Raw genomic sequence first — 6,519 nt, 5'->3', positions numbered from 1 at the left:
CTGAGGCAGGCAGGTCGGAGCCCCACAGTGCGGGGACATCCCTCCCTGCTTCTCCACACCCGCTGCCCCACCGTGCCCTGGCCTGGATCCACGCCCTGCCCTCACAGACAGCTTCTCCCTCAGGTGGGGGCAGCCCCTGCCCCCACATGACTGCTGAGAAATGACACGAGGGCCTTGACTCATCTCCCCCCTGGGGCCTCTCCTGGGATGGCTGAGGTAGGGGTGATCCGGCCTCGGGCAAGGGGCTGGACTGGCTCAACGGGCCTCGACCAGTGTCGCAAGAACATATGCAAGGGTCGCCAACGCACTCTAAAAACGGATCCTCCTTCAAAGGAGAAAAGCCATGGGAAGCTGCGGCTTTTCCCCTGCGGGCTGGCAGAGTTTCAGCCCCACACACTGGGTTGGGAGCGAGGGGCACGGGGTCGGGACTGTTTACAAATGGGTCCTGGTACAACAAAAGTTGAGAGCCACTGGAGGAGACGACCTCGGGAAGTCCCTGTCAGCCCTGCTCCTCTCTATGACTTGTCTGCCGAGCCTGATTGACACCCAAGCTGGTCTGAGCTGAAGTGGGCGAGGTGGGGAGGGCTAGGGGGGAGGTGAGATTGTCTGCTGGGGTGGGGGGATAGGGACACCTGCCATATTTTGGAACTGTTTGCTCTTTGCAGTTTCTTCTGCACGTGGCCATGCTCCTGCAGCAGCTGGGCAGAGGCTGAGGAGACAGCTACAATGGGGCCAGGATAGGCTGGGCATTCGCCTCCTCTTCCTGCTGTGCCCCTTTCCGGGCACGGGTCTTCGTGGCTTCTTCCCTCTTCTGCCACCCTCCAGGTTGCTGGCCTGTAAAAGGCAGGTGTTGAACACACCGTGCAAACAACATGCCTGTCCCGGCCTCATCCCTGAGTGCTGGGAACACCTGTTAGGAGGGGGAGGAGATGGCATAGCCTGCACCCGCGGAAGGAGGGCTGCCGGTTCTGAGTTTCTAGCAGGGAAAGGTCTGCAGCACCAGGGTGGGTGGTGACAAAGCGTAGGAAGTGCCTGCCTTCAATGTGCATGCCTTCAACTGCACCAGTGAGGTGGGGGCAAAAAGGGTAAAGGGCAAAGCAGCAGGGACCAAGGGAGTGGAGAAGGCTTAGGGAGGGGAAGGTATGCAGGGAGGGACTGGGATTGAAACACTTCCTTTCTTATTTGACCTTCAAGAATGCAGGCACCATTTTCTTTCTCCTTCGCCTCAGGGCTGCAGGAGAGCACATGGTCAAACAAAGTACAAGCAGATCACAGCTCCTGATTCTCATTAGATTTTTTTCCCCCTGAGCCATATCTCAGCTCCCTCTGCTCTTGCAAGCTGTGGCTGGATCAGTACTGTGCCAAGAACCACCACAATGGGACAGGCAAGCAGCAAGTCCATCAAACCTAAGTCCCCCATCCCCCCCAGAAACCCCATGCCTTCATGCTCAGCAAATTAGCTCACCCCTTACCTACTATATCTTAGTACACCCCTACCACCTACGTCTGCCTGTATTCCCTCAGTATCTGGCCCAGGGCTCAGTATTCCCAGGCTTCCTACCCAAACACTCTCTGCTTTCATTTCACCCACCCTGAGTACTCCCTTTTTCAGTACAGAGCACTCACAACAATACTTCCTACATTTCAAAATGCTTTTCACACAAGGGCAATATTAACATTCCCATTTTACAGGGAGGTAGACTGAAGCACAAGGAAGTGAAATGAATTGCTCAAGGTCCCCCAGTAGATTAGTGTCAGAGCAAAGAAACCAGGATTGCATAGTTTCAAACCAGCACCTAGTGTCCTTTGGATTATATTGTGCTACCTCCCTTAACTGGTCTAATCAGCATCACCCTGTACTAAGGCCATGAAAGGGGGAAAAAAGTATATGCAAATATTCAAGGGTCATTAAAAATCTGTGTACTCTATTATTATCCCATAAATACTAGCAAGCCGTAATCATATGGTGTCACTACAGGAAGAGTTATAGTTCTCTGTCCGTATTGTATGCCTCCTTCTATACGCTATCATGTTCAGATTTCCCTTAAATAATCTGAAGTCCAAGTTTTCTGATTTGGGGATCATTCCAACACCCTGTACATGCTTTACCTTTAACTTACTGATACCTTCTCTGAGTTTTACCTCTATTTTAAAGATATTTTTTGGCTGGGAAGAAAAATGGATGCATCTGTAACCGTCCTAACTGAGCATCTTTCTTGTGAGTATGTGCAGTTCACATGGCACCCAATCCAAGGCCATGTGCCCTCAGCGTACTCTCCCTGGACCTCTATCCTGACCAGTAGACCAGCCATCACAGGTGATTCCGCTCATCAGGCCATTAAATGTGCAATCTCTGGTTCAGCCACTCTTAGCAGGACACTGATACCGTCATACCACTTCTCCCTAGACTGGTTTTCCTGGGCTGGGTACCCACTCTTCTCTATGCCACCAATTTACAGAACCCAGCATCTTCCCCTGGAACAACTAGTCTGAGGACCTGCAATTTAAGACACCATTCACCTTCCCCTCATACCTATGTCAGGCCAGAATGACACTGGCATGATTCTACCCTAATATGCATTCCTGGCTCACAAGTCTGTGAAAAACCTCCTTGACCTGAATAAAAGATATCACATCTACCAAAGAACCTTGCCTGTCCAGCCAGAATTTGCAAAGCACTGTGAGTCAATCATTAGGGAGACAGGCCCATAATGAACTTCAGCTACAACATGTAAATGGGGTGGAGTTACAGTCACATCAGTAAATATAAGAGTGGTGGGAGAGGCAGAGGTGCCTACTTGCTCTCCCATGCTTTCAGGACCATGGCATTGACAGGTCCCGAGCGGTTCCTTACATCTGCCAGACACCCAGGTCTGTGAAAGTCACCTGTGGGAAAGTAGCTCAGGACAGCATTTTGGGGGAGGGGAGGAAGGGGGACAAAGCTTGCCTTTCATCAGCTGGAAGCATGGCACCACAAGCCCCTAACCAGGGCGTGAAGCTGAGGCACCCTCACAAGTAGATGCTGTGCCTGGCAGAGGTAACACAAGCAAGGGCCAGATGACCAGCTGACCGACAGACAGCTCTGTTAGTTTCCATGGGAAGAGACCACATAAGTTAATTTAGGGTCTGTGTAGAAGCCAGCAGCTAACCCACACCAACTTGCTGTCCAGAGCGTATCAGGTTAATTCTGCTCAGATGGGCTTTTACCATTGGACAGCTAGGTTCAAAGCCAGGGTTGCTCTCAGAGCAGTAAAAAGGGTGAGGTAAATTCTGGGGAAATCATCAAGGGCATTTCTGATTGTTCCTGTCTTTATTACATAGCAAATGGTTACCCCCAATTATGCAACCTGCCTTTCAGCATGTTCCTACGCTTGCAAAAACTGCTGGTTCTTAGGGAAGGTAGCTTGCTGTAGGAGGGGTTGATTTCATGCCTCTCTACTTAAGAAGTCCCAGGAAATTCCAGGAAGTGCCAGGAAACTTTTGTGAACTGGTGTGTATGACCATCTAAGTGCCATATCTAAAGACAGGCCACATTACACTGATAATGACCAGAGAGGTAGAAACCATGACTGCCTACAAGCTTTGAACCAGTGAGGGAGAATCCACCCACAATGCATATTTTAAAGGCACACATAACTTCCATAAATCCTTCTGAAAATCCAAGGCCCCAAACCTACACACCCGTAAGCACATGCTTAACTTTATAGCTTATGAATCACTGGGTTGGAATTGGTGTAACTTGTGTAATATTAAGCATGCACTGAAGTACTAGAGTCTGAGTAAATTACAAATTTACCATTTGGCTGACTGCTAGGGTGGCCACTGATGCATCCCCAGAATATAGGGCATCCCTTTGGTGAGGGGCAGATTCTGGCAGCCAATTAGCAGTGAGGGGTGAGGTTGCCATCTCCTCAGCCAAACAGCAGTGAGGGGTGGGGCCACCAGGCCCTGTCACCAATCTGCAGCAAGGGGCGGGGCCACCACAAAAAGGCCACCTTCCTTCCTGGCTGGGAACCCTGCTCCTCCTGGCTGTGCACCACCTGACTGCTAGGCACAGCCAATAGAATCACACAGACAAGTGATTGACATGTATTTCCACCAATTAACTGAAAAACAGGACTTTTTGCAGTCTGGTCCTCATTGAGAAATGGATAGGGGACAAAGGGGTTAAAAAGAGGGTAGTCCAGTATAAAACAATACCAATAGCCACCCTATTGACTGCTCAGGTTAGTCAGACCATCTCTCAGTCAGTCAGACCATCTCTGGAGTGCATAATGACAACATCTGGTTTTCAAGAGAGAGAACTGCCCAAGACACTTGAAGATGCCAAGGACAGCAAAACAGGATGCAGAAGGAACAAGTTTTGAAAGTCTCAACCCCAGGACTGAGGAAGGAAGGACTTGAGTCGTGAAGCTTTTTATTTTTTCCTGGATTTCCTGTCAGTTCCTCTGGGAACTATGTCCTTTCTGAAAGGATGGGCGGGGTGGAAAATCCCTTCACCGAAGAAAGGATCACATTTTGGTGATGGGGGTGGAAATGATATAGGCTGTCCTAAAAGGTCAACTGGAGGTAGAGGGGAAGCAATCATTCTGCCCTGTCAGAGATCTTCTAGGGGTGGTGGTGAGGTGGAAATAGAGACCATTTGTTTCTGGGTGAAAGACAGGAAATGCATACAACAAATCAGGCAAAGCAGATGCTGGAAACAGCATTGAAGGAGGACTGTAAGCTATACCCTAAAGTCAAAGGGAAGGTGGAAGGTGTTAAGGCTGGAACCTTTCATGCTGCTTAGAGCAGGTGCTTTTTATATGATGAAAGCAGCTTATGAAATGTCCTCAAGTTGTTGCAATTTAAGGCCTTGAAGCTGCTGCAAACCAGCAGAGCTGGGCTGCACCTGTTGGTGTGCCCAAGCATGGGAAGAAGGAGATGCTCAGTAACCTGGAACCCAGCCTATACTATGCACACACACCCAAAACAGGTAGAGGAGAAACCAGTGGGGCAGCCAGGGCCACTGCTGTATGGCAGGCCCAAACAACATATGTCATGCTCCACCTCCCAGGCAAAAAACTGAGGAGACCCCTGGGGCTGGATTCTCACTGGGCACATCTACACATGCAAATACTCTGGGGTGAGTTTACTCTAGAATAATTTACTCTAGAGTAAACTCACCCCAGGTAAGTGTCTACACATGCAGGGAAGCGGGAGAAGATTTGCTATTCATGGCAGCTGTCTGTTCCTGCCATCCCTGCACTGGCCCCCTGCAGCAGCCAGAGGGAGTTCTAGGCTCCCCCTGGGTGTTAGCCCAGGGGTGGAAAGGTAGCACAGGGCCAGGAGGCAGGGAGCTGGGAAGAAGCATGAGGCCAGGAAATGACTGTGCAGTAACTGTCACCATCTACACATGCTGTACTGTGCAGTAATTATTCCCAAGAAAATTTATGACTTGTATTTACAGGTAGCAAGTTTATGCATGATTAGAGCAAATTACTGCACAGTAAGCATCTGCAAGTGTAGACAGTAACACTTACTGGGTGCATCTACTTGAGATGCTATGGCACAGTAGCAACAAGGTACTGTCCTGTAGTTCATTGTAGCATCACTGGGCATGAACCGTGATGGCAATGCTACTGCACAGTAGTAACAAGCTACTGAGCAGTAGCATCTAAAAATAACTGCAGCGATGGGACTGTGCAGTAATACTGGTTACTGTGCAGTCTTTTAGCACTTGGTTAAGCAAATACTAAAGGACTGTGCAGTGACAACTGTGCAGTCAGCCGCTTGTGTAGATGCAGACAATGTGCAGTAATTTGCTCTAATCTCAAGTAAAGCATCATATGTCAAGGCACTGGTTAAACCCCACCACTGACACCAAGGCACCATTCTGCCAATGTAAAGGGGCCTCCGTGTGGTCATAAATGCCCCTGAGAATGCCCACTACACTTGTGTCCATCTGGCCCATGAGGGCTTTCAAATCCTCTGTGTTGGGGCTGCTAAGGATTCATGAAACAAAGGAAACATTTTATCAATAAAGAGGCTGCTCTCTGTCATACCAGGACCCAGGACCCCAGAAAACAACATGTACAAATGAGGCTTAACATCCCCACTTTGCTCCCCACCTGTCCCAAGTGCAAGAGTGAGTAACTGAAACCATGTCTCCCTCCCTGGGTCCACTGCTAACAGAATAAACTCTACCCACACATTCTCAGTCAGGATGCCAGAAACCAGCTGGTTCAATGGCTTGAGTCAGCTTTGAGACCCACCCTCCACCACACTCTTGTCCAGTACTGCTCTCAAGCTCTCTCATAATGAACAGCCAGAGCATGACCCTAGCATGAGCATGTAGGTAGACTCTGAGCTTCATGGGCTAGGGACAGACATTATACATTTATCAGTTTAAGTGATCAGAAACTGGTTTAAACCTGTAACAGAGCATATGTTTAGTGCACATAAACCAGTTTGAAAATGGCTGGAACTGGTTTGAGACAAACCTGGTTGAATGTAGTATCAGACTTAATTGATTTGGGT

Source organism: Gavialis gangeticus, unplaced genomic scaffold, assembly GCF_001723915.1.
Source record: "Gavialis gangeticus isolate Ggan-Ray unplaced genomic scaffold, GavGan_comp1, whole genome shotgun sequence".
NCBI classification, from domain to species: Eukaryota; Metazoa; Chordata; order Crocodylia; family Gavialidae; genus Gavialis; species Gavialis gangeticus.
The sequence above is the reverse complement of the archived record's forward strand: the minus strand, read 5'-3'. Positions refer to the sequence as shown.